This window comes from Pinus tabuliformis, chromosome 3_1 (assembly GCF_031772625.1).
Source record: "Pinus tabuliformis cultivar Carrire ecotype Pingquan chromosome 3_1, CPIR1, whole genome shotgun sequence".
In the NCBI taxonomy this organism is placed as follows: Eukaryota; Viridiplantae; Streptophyta; class Pinopsida; order Pinales; family Pinaceae; genus Pinus; species Pinus tabuliformis.
The window spans coordinates 380373782-380389687 of record NC_142301.1 but is presented as its reverse complement, the minus strand read 5'-3'; positions in this window follow the sequence as shown (position 1 = coordinate 380389687).

Here is a 15906-nt window from a genome sequence, read left to right as displayed (position 1 = left end):
GCATGTCCCATGAAGCGATGTAGGCATTGCTTAACATTTTAGATTGGTATGTTTAACCTGGTGGCACCTTCATCAGGATGTTTGGCACAGAGAAGCCTCTACATGAGCTACTGAGGTTTGCCACAGACAATTCGGTCATGCAAGAGGTTTCATACCACATCTTCACAAGGTTGTTTGCAGCACTTCATAGGAGGAAGAAGGCACCATGACTTACTCTTCCTTTGTGGATTGGGTTGTACGAGATCGTACCTTGAAAGATGCAGATGTCGAGACCAAAGACTTGAAGAAGTTTAGATTTGGAACCAAGAGTTTCAATCCGTATGATCTTCACTGCATATGTAAGAACCATTGTGTGAAGGTGTACTTCCCATGGGTCCATGGGGCATGTCATTGGCCAGAGGAAGATCCTTGGAGGTATTTCTATAACTCCTCTAGGCTCAATGAACCAATCAGCATGATTGTAGAATGGAAAGCGACACTGCAAGCCACAACACCACAGGAAGCAACAATGAAAGTAGCAGTGAGCAGCAAACCAGTGCAAGACAAAGTAAAGAGGAAGATTGTTGATAATGTAGAGGTTGAGTAAAAGCTACAAGTTCAAAGAAGATCCATTTGTTGAAGAGTAGCTTTGGAGATAAAAGCAAAGAGGTGACACCGCGACAGAAGAGTAGCACAGAGAAAGAGGGAGAAGCAAAGATTGGGAGAGACGGAAAGGAGATTATAGGAGACAGAGAAGAAGTTAAAAGAAGAACAAGAGCTCAGGAGGAGAGAGAATGAAGAAAGGTAGAAATAGGAATAGGAAGAAGCACAAGGTGCATTGATAGAGTAAAATGTGCAGATAAAGGTTGAGATAGCAGTGCAGCCAGCAGATGAAGAAGAGTGTGAGCAGGTGTTGGTTCGGTAACTTGGTTAGCAAGTTGAGAAATTGGTTGAGGTAATAGACAAGGAGACAGAATAGGAGCTAGAGGACCAAGACATCGATCTCATGCCAAGGGCATCAGAGGTTGTACGACAGTCTCTGCCACCTCCAAAATCACAACCAATCCTGAGTGAGGAAGGAGAATTTGTGCTCCTTGATGATGATCCAGAGACAGAAGTGTACAATCTCTCATTTGACGAGGCACAGTAGAGGATTGTATAGGCACGAAGAAACCAACTTCTGGATGATCATACACCACCTACCCACATAGAAGAAAGGGTGATTGTACCATATGTTAGAAGACATCCATTTGTCATGGTCTAGGATTCTAAGGCTTATGTAGAAGCCACAAGTTCAAAAGTCAAGTTCTTGATAAAATAGAATGATCGAATGACGAAGGACTTGCAAGAGGCCAAGTAGAGAACAAAGAAGTCTGTGGGATTTGCCATGACAGAGATGAAGAAAGCAACAGTGGAAAAGATATAAAATTTGGAGGCCACCATGTGTAAACTATATAGAATATTTCTCACCGTGCACAAACTGGTTGTCCATTTATACAGTTTTAAGCAGAAGTGTGTGCAAATAGCCCAAAATCTCAAAGACATTCACACTGCTATTGCACACATGAAATAATTGATGATGAGGTACAATGGAGCTCTTCTTTACTTGCATAAGAGGATGAAGCCATAGGATGAGCTAGACAAAGCACATATTTAGATATTGATCCAGAACTATGAGAAGCTCCCTCCGCTCATCACTAGCATTGAGGCTTCCTATGCACGGTTTTTTGGATTCTAGATGTCATAGTGCAAACGCACAAGATCCCTTCCATCGAAACCCTCACCAGGGCCATGAGAAATAACCAAGTCATGTTGGATGTCGACAGGTGCATAGAGGAGTTGATGCACATAGCCACCAAAAATGACTTGCATCTTAGTGCAGAGAACATGCAAAGGTATGTCAGTGGTCTAGCCACACTCGTGCATGCTTCAGGATGAGTTGGACAAAGGTTTCAGAACCATATACCCGGAATCCATGGAGGCAAGAGTCTACTTTGACAAATATGTCATTAGATAGTACAGGGACACAATAGCGTAGTACCAAGCTTGGTATCAGTTCGTCACCAAATACCATTGCGAGGAGGTTATCAAGTTGGTCTTTCCCCAAGAACCTGAGTGATGTTGTTTGTCTTGTTAGGTTGACTCAAGCCTATTTTTGCCCCACATGGGTATATGTGGAAATTGTATTTTGTAAACATGATGTAAGTGAAATTCCAAGTGTCATTAGTGGAATGTGAACAATCACTATTGTAATGTGAAGAGTCATGAGGGTAGTCCAAGAGCCAAAGGGGAATGTCAAGGGTCACCCCACCCTTTTCTATATATATAACCTCATAACTCATATTACAGGCTTTTGGGAGTGAAGATTTTGGCTAGGCATTTCTTAGAGAAGTCTTGGAGAGTATTGTGACGAGCCTTGGCTTCTCCATAGTGCAAGTTGAGTACATCTCTTTGGAGGAGTAGGCGGCGTTGACTATATTGTTCCACTATTGGGGCTAGTGCCTGTCAATGGTGTATCTGTGGATGGAACTTTCACTTTATATGTATATAATAGAGCCAATATGTTTTCATGCATATGTTGTTATTGTAGTTGGACTATTTTGGTTGCTTTAGCAATGTATTTTATTTAACTTATGCATTTGTGTATTAACTATTTCGTATGCAATTGTATGAATCTTTTTGTAATCGTGTTCTTGGTTTAACCCATCACTTTGGATTGTGGACTATTCTGTTTTCCATCTTGTGATGTCATTTAGTTCATGTGTTCCTTTTAGGCTACGTACTATTACAGGCTTCTAAGGGACACACTTCCTTTTCCTTCCATGTGTTAGAACCCACATGCATCTTACTTGACTCGATGCAAGGTCACACACTTGCTTCCGTCAAATATATCACACTTAACTTTTGCATTATCGCAATCAAGGCATTGATTTACTAACCACTGTTGGGACTCCTACTCCAAATGGTCTAAGGTCTAGTTGGGACTTCTTGCTGAGGAGATCCCCTGACATGTTGGCAGGACCAGTACCATCAACAAAAACCTAATATATTATACTATGAATACATATTGATTGATAATGCATGGTCACTTTTAATCATTTTTCAAATTAATATTTTTCAATAATTTAAATAAAATGGAACAATGACCATGCTAAGTAAAGAATATGACCAAAGGCTTGTTTTATATGTGATAAATCCATAAATAGGAATTAATTTTTTGAACTATGTTTTCAACTTCGAGTAATTCATGAACCGAACTATTGTTATTTATTTCTATTAGTTTTAAAGGTAACATTTGTCATCCCATTTTTAGAATGGAAACATGTGGATATATACTATGGAAAAATGGTATATTTCCCACTTATTGAAGAACAATATTGGCATAACCTATCACCAAAAAAACCAAGGACCTTGATGTAGGAGAATCCTTGGCAAAAATCAATCCACATCGATTAATTTCAATTATTGTTTGTGACACCAAGGAGGTGAATGGTGAATGTGTATATATTCATGGGTTGTTAATAAGATCACTATCAAGTATAATTTTACCTTACCTAGGATGGATGACCTAATGGATTGTTTGAGTGGGCCCAAGTTATTCTCAAAGATCAATTTAATGGGTGGATATCATCAAATTCAGAAAAGGGAAGGTGAAGAATGGAATACAACATTCAAAAAAAAGGATGGATTGTTTGAAGGGATGATCATGCCATTTGTATTAACTAGTGCTCTTAACACATTCATGAGTCTTATGAATGTAGCAATGAAACCATTTTGGTAAGTTTGTTGTTGCATACCTAGATGAAATTTTGATCTTACATAAGACCAAATAAGAACTAAGGGTATTCCTTAATATCCCATGAATGCACATGTAGTTTCATGGGTTCACTAACTAGAGACCTCATGTCACTCACCTATTTATTTCTCTCTATTCTCTCCATGTTTCTAAAACCCTACCAAAATATGATAACCTAGTTGCTTCTAGGGACCTTATGGATGAGAGGTGCATAGGGGAATATTTTTTAGCATTATTTGCACTTTCCATATCTAACATGCAAAGGTTTTGAAGGTTGAGAAATAGCCATGAAAACATAATAGATGTTGTAGGTAGAAGAAGGGTAGGATAATAAATCAATAGATCACATCCTATTGTTCTAGTAGGATAATAAATCAATAGATCACATCCTATTATTCTATCTTATGAATTATATAATATGAACTATGGTGTCCATTATATTTAAACTATATTGTATTTATGTAAACCATCATTACTAGCTCTATAACTAAATTATATTGCTTCAAAATTATATATAATGTGTATAATAACCCCTGTTAATAGATTAGCCAACTAACTAGGTTAATAGGATTACTATTTCAACCATGGATAATGGTAATCATTTTGTGCAAAGATGCACCATCACTTTGGCCCTAAGATGGTTCTTTTATTCCTATTAATGAAGCTCCATTTTAAATCACTTCAACACATAATCACTTCTATGTTGATATAAATATTACATTATGGTGCAGATAACTTCCACTAAATAAACAGTGTGTTCAAGCCAGTCACACACAAACACATGTGAATTTTATGAACAAGAAAGAGCTAGATAAAACGATGTGAACTAGTAAGATACACAAGAAAATACTAAAGATATTATAAAGGAATTTAACATATATTAAAAATATTGAAGGAAATAGATAATGATAGTTCTAGGAAATGGATCTAGATAAATACATGGATATAAAATTAGATAGATGCATAGCTCTATTTGGTTATAGTTATGGATCTGTATAAGTGGCTCTAGCTCTAGCACCCCCACCCACAACCCCACACCCCCAATAACATCGCCACCACCCAAATTCACATGACAATGTTTACCCCAATCTAAACATTCCTAGATGCAGCCCATCTATAACGTAATTATTGAATAGAACATTGGAAATTATAAAAATATTTTTGGTGCCTCCATATGAGAGAAAATAAGAGGACCATGTAGAAGTTTGTTAAAACATAGGATAAACAATAAAATTTTATTAAAAAAATGTTAACAATTGTGAATGACATGCAATGAAATTGAAAAAATGACAATCCAATTACTATAGTCCCTAACTTAAAAGTAAGGTCTCAGAAAAAACCTGATTACATGAAATACATAATCTAGACTCTTTCATTATGATAATGACATTTAAGGGCTTGCTAAGTTAAATTTTATTACAACAGTTTTTAAAATTTAATTTGATAAGTTAAATGAATCATGAGTTTTTTTTTATATTTTTATTTGATTAGTTTCAAATCATGTTTGGATAAGCATATAATTCCTTCAGATGAATTTTTTTATCAAAGAGCATGTTAGATATTGAATGTTGAACTATAATAATTATTTTCTTTACAAAAATTGATTTTATATAGATTAATGGATAACACTATTGTTTATTACAATAAATTCAAGGTAGTTTATGCTTGTGGTAGTTACTAATGATATCCTTGGTTTATTTTGAGAATTGCATGATTAGCATGATTTTTGTCATAGAAATGCTTTTTCTCTTTTTACCAATTTGTTATGCTTTAATCCTAATTTCTAGGCATTAATATGTTTTATATGTTTAATTGTCGTTCATCACACTTGTATTTAAGGGGCCATCTCAAAAAAGTAAAGAGAATGACTTATATCAGATTATGGTAATAATTCAAATTTCATCCTTTTATTTTTTAAGTTTATCAACATGTAAAGTAGGTTATGCAATGTGTTTTATATTTACATGCAAGATGAATGGAGTCCCCTATGTCATGTTGTTGGAATTATGATACAGGTGTTGTCCTTGATGGCAACTCACTCAAATGAAAGACCACAGTACAGCATGTCAACAGCAGAGAAAGAATGAAGAAAGAGAGGTATACGCAGGTTCACTGAACACAAGTAGCGTATACGTACACACGCACTTTCACAGAAGGAAAAGCGCATATATCTTGGAAAACTAAGTTTTTGGTCCAAGGTATTTGGTCCAAGGTATTTTGATCCAAGGTATTGGTCCAAGGTATTTGGTCTGAGGTACTGACCCTAGATATTTGGTCCAAGGTATTGGTCCTAAGTGGTTTTGGCCCATGGTATTGAGAAAGGCCTAAAACTATATAAGGAGGATAAGATCATTACGCCAAGTGTGCAAGTATTGAATATCTGATGAAGTGTGAGATCTAATATGCAAGTTATTGGCTTATGGTGCTTTGCTTGATCTTAACCAAGGATGAACCTTAGCAGTTGATGAGGGATAAGATCTAATGATGGATCAAGATCTTAAGGTTTGAAATTAATTATCTTTATGTGGTTTGATCATATATAGTCTAGATCTGAATACTAATGCATGTGTTATTCTGTAAATGTTATGATCTATGTATAACTAAAGTCTGAAATAGCTACAGAATTATGAATTAATATTTGTATATGTATACGCTGGTTGGCTTTGATAAAAGCGTGTATACATGCTGGTTCGACACATGGAAGTAGTGTATACCCTATGAAGTATGTTTCAGTTGTTTCTGTTTGTTGTTGCAGAGTTCTGGGTTCTACTTTGGGTTCTGGTGACAGTGTTCTGAATGATCAGATTGATTGTGATTTGCTACAGTGACGATGGGTTGTCAAAGTGATTGATTAATCCAGTTGTGGTTGATTCAGAAAGTGATGATTGAGCTTCAGTGATTGGTAGATGCAGACGTATTTAATGATTGTATTGTACTTATGATATTTTTTATGGATCCAGTCTGAAAATTTATGAAACGTGATCCTCGGAGGAAGAAAGAATTTCGTAGCCTTATGTAGGTCGCTGCCTATGTACTAGTGAGCATATCAGCTAGTACAAGAGCTAGGGTGTTGTATCTCCCTTCCAGTAGAATCTGGAGAATGAGAGAAGGTTGAAACCTTCTGCAGGTAGAAGCCTGTGTACTGGTATGAATCTGCACCAGTACAAGATTGTAAACAAATTTTTCTTATTATTAAAAGAAGACAGAGATGACAGCAGCAGGTGGTTTTTATCCACATTGGGTTTCCACCTTATATCTTGGTGTTCATGTGTGTTGCTTATGTGTGATGCTTTATTCTGCTTTTACTGCACTGTCTAATAAATCTCTGATATACTGGTTAAATTTCAATGCATGATAAATTAGCTAAATCAAAAATTCTTTGCATATATGTTGGTTGCTTTAAGTACAGTCACGTGTACACACTAGTTCACCTAGTTGAAGTAGCGTATATAAATCTATTTGGGAAATAAAATTATTGATCTGGTAATACTGATTCACCCCCCTCTTAGTATTATTTCCAACAATTGGTATCAAAGAAGGTCCTTCAGAAGAAGCTTGATTGCTTTAAGGGAGATCCATCATCATGAGTAATCAAGAAAGTGTGGGATCCATCAGAACACCAATATTTGATGGGAGCAACTTCACTTATTGGAAAATAAGAACCACAACCTATCTACAATCTCTTGGAACGGATGTCTGGGAAATTATGGAAGGAGGATATACATTTCCAACAGCAATTCCTACAGATACGGCAGGTAAAAAGATATATGAAACCAATGTCGAGGTTGTCAATACTTTATTGGGAAGTCTGTCACAATCAGAGTTTGTCAAAATCATGCAGCTCAAATCAGCCAAAGAAATATGGGACAAAATCATTCTGAGCTACGAAGGAGACTCTCAGGTAAAACGTGCTAAACTTCAAACTCTCAAAATTCAGTATGAAACTCTTAAGATGCACAATGATGAAAGTATAGCTAGTTACTTCCTACGTATAGATGAGGTTATTAATTGTATGAAGAATCTGGGTGAAGATATAAAGGAAGTTACCTTAGTTGAGAAAGTTTTGAGATCCTTGTCTGCTAAATTTGAATCAAAAGTGTCTGCCACAGAAGAAAAACAGGATTTGTAGACTATCACTATGACACAGCTTCACAGAATATTAACTGCCTTTGAGATGAGAAAAGGAGGCCCATTAGATATTAGAGAAGCTACATTTAAAGCTTCAGCAAAAGAAAAGGAAGAACATAATGAATCAGGACATATTTCAGAAGAAGAAGATGAGGTAAACTTTTTCAAGAACCTTCAACAAGGTTCCAGAAGATTTAGAGGTAAGCTACCCTTCAAATGTTTTGCCTATGGAAAAGTCGGTCATTATGCTACCAAATTTCCTCATAAAGATAAATATGCAAAAGGGAAGGAATATGCAAAATGGAATAGAAAACAAGTTGTAAATAAAAGGAGTTACTATACTCATGTTGATAGCAATGCTTTATCAAATAGTGATGAATATGAAAATAGTAATGACTATAGACTTTTAATGGCTTATGACAATGATAATTTTTGGGATGCTTTAGAAGAATATGACCTTCATGAAGAAATCTCTAAACTCAAAATCTTTTTAGAAGAAAAGAATATGATTATAAATACCTTGACATACCAACTTGTTGAAAAAGAAAAACACAATGAAAAACTAGAATGTGAAATTGTGGGTCTAAGAAAGGATCTTGAGAAAACGAAATCTATCAATCTTAGATTTGCTAAAGGATCAGAAACCTTAAATGAAATTATCAAAGTGCAGCATTCTCCTCTGATAAATACAGGTCTTGGATACACTGAAGAAGCATCTCAATCACAAAAGCCGTCAACCTCCACTAAAAGTTATCTTGATGCAGCAAAGACCAGTGAACAATATGACAATCATCAGCAAAGGCATAAAGCAGATCACCAGGTAAATCAGACTCAATTTATTCCAACGATGAATAGGAGCCACAACCAACCTCAAGTAAATCATACTCAATTTGCTCCAAAGATGAATATCAATAGAAACTACAATCACCAAGTCAATAGATTCGATAGTCGCAGGAACTTCTTTAATGGGCAATGTTTTTCATGTCATAATTTTGGACACAAAGCTGCTCAATGTGTTGCTTATAAAACCATCATGACTAGAGAAGCAGGAAATCAAAGTAATGTAACAGAGATCAAGAAAATTTCCTATAATAACTTTTATCTTCTTGAAAATGAAATAGAATGCTCAATCTGTAACAACTTTGGTCATGAAGAATATGAATGCAGGAGCAAATTTTGGCAAACATCTCAAAAGGAGCAAACTCCATTAAATCCCAAGATATGGAGAAGGAAAGAATCTCAAATAGAAAGATGTGGTATAGCCTTGTATGCAGAAGGACAAGAAAATCAGTGTTACATCGATAGTGGATGCTCAAAACACATGACAGGTGACAAAGAAAAACTTCACTCATATAATGCCTTAGAAAAGGAAAAGAATGTTTGGAAACGACACTCCTACTGTCATAAAAGGTAAAGGATCTTTTTTCTTGAAAGAAAAGGTCAAAGCTGGAAATATTGTGTATGTAGACGATTTAAAGCATAACCTGTTGAGTGTTAGTCAAATGTGTGATCAAGGAAATGAAGTGGTGTTTCTATCAAACAGATGTGTTGTTCGTGAGCTTGATACAGGGGAGACCGTGATCAAAGGTACAAGAACTCCAAACAACTTATACATACTCAAGGGAGGACGACAATAGTGTTATCTAAGCAAAAATGATGAAAACTAGACGTGGCATAGAAGATTGGGACATCTAATCTTTTCTCAAATAAGAAAATCATGTAGGTTCTAGGCTGTTCGTGGTCTTCTAAATATCAGCATCCCTGAAAATACAATATGCAAACCATGTCAAATTGGTAAGCAAACTAGAGCTCACTTCATTGAAAAATAAGGGTCAGCTAGTAAGTCTCTTGAACTTGTATATACTGATTTATGTTGACCATCAAGGAAAAAGTCACCTCGTGGAGAAGAATACTTTATTTTGTTCATTAATGATTTTTCCAGAATGTGTTGGGTAGATCTGCTAAAGCATAAAGATGAAGCATTTGAAAAGTTCCAAGCCTTCAAATCTTTGGTTGAAAATGAATCAAATTGAAAAATCAAATGCCTTAGATCTGATCAAGGATGGGAATTTACCTTGGATGAATTCTTTGACTTTTCTGAACAACATGGAATAAAAAGGCAATTATCCACTGCAAGGACTCCTCAGCAAAATGCAATGGTAGAAAGAATGAATAGAACTATTCAACAAACGGTTCGAGCTATGCTAGATGAATCTGGAACTCCTACAACCTTTTGGGGTGACGCTGCATTCGCCGCCGTAACTATTCTTAACCAAGCAAATGTTCGGGTAAATAAGACTCAAACTCCACATGAACTTTGGTATGGTAAGACTCCTACTGTAAAATACTTTAAAGTTTTTGGAAGAAAATGTTATATCAAAAGGACTGATGAAAAACTTGGTAAGATGCAATTCTTCTTCCTCCAAATCCATTGGCTCAATCGGCTACTGAGATTGATTCATCTTCCCCTTCTGACGGTTTTCCGTGGGATTTTTTTGTAGTGACTGCCAACTGAGACATGTTGTAGTTTCTTTTGCTTCTTATATGTCTCCTTGGAAGAAGAAGGCTTAGGTCTGGGACACCTAGGCATCGTAGACAGAAATCCCGTAGAGACAGATGGCACTGCTCCCATCTCAGGGGGAGTTGCAGTCATCCTGTCAAAGATTATCTTACGGTGCCAATCAGGAAAGTTGGTGAACTCCGACTGTGAAAGAATTTCCTCCCAAACCGGACCAAACATACAGTGCAGTACACGGCACAAAGCAAGGTGAAAAATATCAATACAAACTCCCAGGAAGAAAAATGTTCGAATGTGGGGTGGCATGTCGTATTTATAGTTGAATTTGAATTTTAATCCAACTATTCCCTCAAATTTCTTATCATTAATGCATATTTGGCGATAGATTTCCAAAGATATGCTCCATAAATGCGTCTTCCCCGCTCTTTCCAATGAAAATTCCACCATCCAATCATCTACAGTGCTTCCAACGGTCACTTTTTGACTAAGTTGCATGACACCAATCCTTGTGGCGCAGCTCGTTTGGCACAACTCCCCCTGTGCCTTACTTCCCTCCATCGTGCAACCCCCTTACTTCGGCCTTCCCATTTTTGGGCAGTATACTTTATAGTCCCGTACTTCCTTGCAGCTGCCTGGAGTACTAATGTTAAAATTGGCAACCAGGGAAAAACTTCATGTGGGTCATCTTATTCATGGCTAATAATATTTTTATTAGATTCCTCTTGTCGAGAGGTGTAGGATTGATATAAAGATCATCCAATTCCGATAAGTATTCATGGAGATATGAATTTATTTTGATTATGGAATTATTATCAAGCCGACCTACAACTCATGTAGGCTCAGAAGCCCAAAAGTCGCATCTATTCACCCACCAACGTTGTGTATAAATATAAGAGGACTTTTCCTCATTTGGACTCACTCATCTCATCACATCTCTCTCTCTCTACTGCGCAGATATGAGTCTCTTCTCTACTGCGCTGAAATGGGTCTCTCTCTCTCACACTTGTGAAGCCGGAAGCTGTTGAATTTGAAGCTGCAACTACAGAAGTAAAGATTGACTTGCGTGACCTAGAAGATCTCCTCCTTGGAACTTTGTTGTAGGTTCATCTGAACCTCCTTTGAAAGCCGCAACATTTGGTGGTGGAATGAAGTCAATCCGACAAACGGTTTGCAAGATATCGACTGCCCTAGTTTGAAGCCGGAAACTGCTGAAACTGAAGCTGCAACTGCAGAAGTAAAGATTGACTTGCGTGGCCTAGAAGATCTCCTCATCTGAACTGCGTTGTAGGTTCATTTGAACCTCCTCTGGTAGCCGAAACTTTTGGTGGTGGAATGAAGTCAATCCGACTGTCGGTTTGTGAGATATGGTCTGCCCTAGTTTGATAATGAAGCCGCTAATGTTGATGCTACTGATCTAGGGTTTGCTACTGCTGACATGAATCATATTTATTGTACTATTTCTCTCTGCTGAATTATTAAAGATAAAAGAAGATTTGATCAAAGGGTTTCCCCACACATTGTGGGGTTTGTCCCTGGCTAGCCGCCACATCTTGTGTCTCTTGTCTTGGCTTGATTTTCTGCCGATCGTTTAATGTTCTATCTGCACTTTACTTTATGTACATGTGATTGCTAATCGGTGGAATATAATAATAAAAAGAAGTAAACTGTTATAAGCATAGAACATACCATAACTTAACATGGTATCAGAGCTGAGGTGAAGACAAAGCCAGAGCAAGAGCAAGAGCAATCATTGAAGAGAAGATTGGCAAGGCTATCCTAAAAGAACTATGGGGTCCTCAACACTCTTTCCTGCCGAAGACAAGCTCCGTGAGAAAGCTGACTATCACGGATGGAAGATGTCTATCGATCTAACCCTTGAAGATCAAGGAGTGATGGACCATGTAAGAGGCAATATTGTTGAGCCTTCATCAAATGCATCTGTTGCTGCCTGGAACAAATGGAAAAATGGAGAATTCAAAACAAAGAAGATCATCCGGGACTCTATCGACAAGCGCTTGGTGGCCTACATCTCTGATCTAGACACCTCCAAGGAAATCTACGACAAACTGGTGAGTTTATTTAAAGTTAATGATGCAAATCAAGTTTTGTTTCTTAGAAATAAGTTGAGGGAAATCAAGAAGGGTAAAGATGAAAGTATGCAAGCATACTTCTTAAGAATCACCGAGATCAAGAACGATCTCCTATCTATTGGGGAAACCATTACGGACAGAGAAATGGCACTCACAACTCTCGGAGGAATACCATCTGAATGGTATGTGTTCAGGACTACTCTTCTGAACAATAATGTAATTCCTAGTTTCGAGGAATTAATGGCTAGATGCATTCAAGAACAAACAAGGGTAGAAGTGCAAGAAATGCCCATGCCTAAAGGTTCTCCTGCTGCATTTTCTTCTCATGCAAAGAGAAGAAAGGACTCACACCAGGACGATGATCAAAATCCCTCTAATGGCAAATCAAAGGAATGACAAATTCAACAGCAAAGGTAAGAGGAGAGCTGGAGATCGAGGAAGAGGACAACCATTCAGGAAGGCTAGAAAGTCCAGGATGTATTAAATGCACCTGACCTCAAAAGGAACCTAGTGTCCATCTTGGCAATGGAAGACAGAGGCTACAAGGTAACCTTCAGCAATGGCAAGGTATGTATATGGAAAAATAATGATAAAGATTCCTTTACTCTTGCGTTTAGTGTTGATTAATTATATTAGGTCGATGGAAGTCCGCTAGGTGTCATGTCTTGTGACACAACTCTTTAGTCCGAACTTTGGCATCAGAGGTTTTCCCACCTTCATTACAAAGCTCTACCCGATGTAAGACAGATGGTAACAGGGATGCCCGAATTCCAAGTAGAGAAAGAAGGTGTATGTCCGGGATGTGCCGAAGGAAAGCTCAAAAGGGGACCATTCCCCTCAAGCCAAAGCAAGACCTCTGATATATTACAGTTGGTTCACTCAGGCATATTTGAGGTTGGCATTAAGAGGGAGACTACTACACCACATGCTCCTGAGCAGAATGGTGTGGTGGGAAGGAAGAACTGCACGATGATGGAAGTTGTCCGGGCCATGCTACATGATCAAAGACTTCTGAAGTTTCTATGGGCTGAAACTACAATCACCACCGTATATGTACAAAATCGATGCCCTCATCAAGCATTGGGTTCCAAGACTCTTGAAGAAAAGTTCACCGCAAGGTGAACAATCTTCTGACTTTGAGGAGCTCTCAAGAAGCCGACACCGGGGAACTGAATGAAAAGGATGATGAATCAATGCCTGATGTAGAAGAACCCATGGATCTGATTGATTCTCATCCACATGAGCCTTCCTCTTCTAGGAAGAGACCTTCATGGCTTAGGGGGATACTTGATGATTCTGAAGGACATGCTGCACCCTGAGGAACCTTCCGTCAAATTAAGAAACTTAACAAGTATCAGGGATACCTGACCATCATGAGCACGATCATACAAAATGAGCCTTCATCATTCTCAGATGTCGTCAAGCATTAACTATGGAAGGGTGCTATGACCATAGAATATGAATCTATTATGGAGAATGATGTCTGGGAAGTAGTTCCTAGACCCTGGACAAGACAATTGTTACTTCAAAATGGCTTTACAAGATAAAGCATGCAGCAAATGGAAGTATGGAAAAGTATAAGGTTCATTTTGTTGCTCGTGGTTTATCCCAGAAGGAAGGTATAGACTATGATATTTGCACCTGTTGCCAGATATACGACCATCCGCTTGATCATAGCCCTTGTGACTTCACAAGGATGGAACCTACATCAGATGGATGTCAAGACTGCGTTCTTGCACGGTTTAATCAAAGAAGAGGTCTATGTGGAGCAACCCGAAGGATTTGAGATTTATGATTGAAAATCTCATGTATGCAGGTTGAAGAAGGCTCTCTATGGGCTGAAGCAAGCACCCCGAGCATGGTATGAGAGGATCGATAGCTACTTGATGAAGTTGGGATTCACTAGGAGTGAAGCCGATCCTAACCTTTACTTTAAGGTTGAAGATGAAAAGCCTATCATACTGATGTTGCATGTGGATGACCTCTTTCTATAGGTGCAAACCCTCTCATTCACAAATGTAAGAGGGAGATGGCTTCTGAATTTGAAATGAAGGACCAAGGACTTGAAGTGTGGCAGAAGCCAAGGGAAATTTTCCTATCTCAAGGAAAATATGTGGTAAAGATATTGGAAAGATTTGGTATGATGGACTACAAGCCTGTGACTACCTCGAGGATCTTAACTTTTAAAAGTTATATGGTAGTGATGTCGGACCAGATTTGGGAAATGCCTCTGAGTTTCATAAACTCATTCGCATTGATGTTCTTGGTGAACCTCCATCCGAACATATGTTTTGCAGTTAGCATTGTGAGCTCATATTTGGTTGAGCCTCATTGGATTGATGCCAAGAATCTTCTAAGATATCTTCGTGGCACAATGGGTTAAGATACACTGTCGAAGATGTGAGACTACTTGGATATACTGATGCTGATTGGGCAGGCAATGTGGTGGACCGTAAGAGCACTTCTAAGTGCTGTTTCACCTTGGGATCTGCTTTGATATCCTGGATGAGCAAGAAGCAGAAGTCGGTGACTTTGAGCACCGCTGAAGCAGGATATACTATTGCTAGCATGACCTCGTGTGAGGCAGTCTGGTTGCGAAAGCTCTTCAGTGAGCTGTTTGGATTTACATTGGAAACCATTGTGATTCTCTATAACAACCAGAGGTGGGATTCGATTATTGAGGAATCCCGTATTCGTCGATTGCTCCAGCAGATAGACATCATCTGGGATATGGTAAGTTGATGAGCAAAGAGGCTCCATCGCATTAAGATGATGTACAGGTTGATACACCTTGTCAAAGCCCTGAGGAAAAATCTAATTTGTGATTTTCCCAAACGACTTGGAGTCATCAAGAAACCCTTGTACAAGGGTCCTGCATGTTGCATACATTGAGCTCTGGGAGCTCTGAGGGCTTGTGGTTCTTACTGGAGCAACATACGACCACAGGGTGACTCACCCTCCCCTGGTGGTGTGCACTGGAACAAGATGATTCACTCTCTTGTGGAACAGGATGATTCGCTCTCTTGTGGAACAAGATGATTCGCTCTCTTGTGGAACAAGATGATTCGCTCTCTTGTGGGACAAGATGATTCGCTCTCTTGTGGGACAAGATGATTCGCTCTCTTGTGGAACAGGATGATTCGCTCTCCTGTGTAGCAGGATGATTAGTTCTCCTGTGAGGCCTGGATTGATGTGTTCTCCATGGCGATTGTAGCAGGATTGATGTGTTCTCCTGTGAGGCCTGGATTGATGTGTTCTCCATGGAGATTGTAGCAGGATTGATGTGTTCTCCTGTGAGGACAGGATTGATTAGTTCTCATGTCGAGGCATCCTACCCATGCAGTCTGGGACTCATGGTAAGTACCTCTCATCTGATCAATGAGCATGGAAATGAA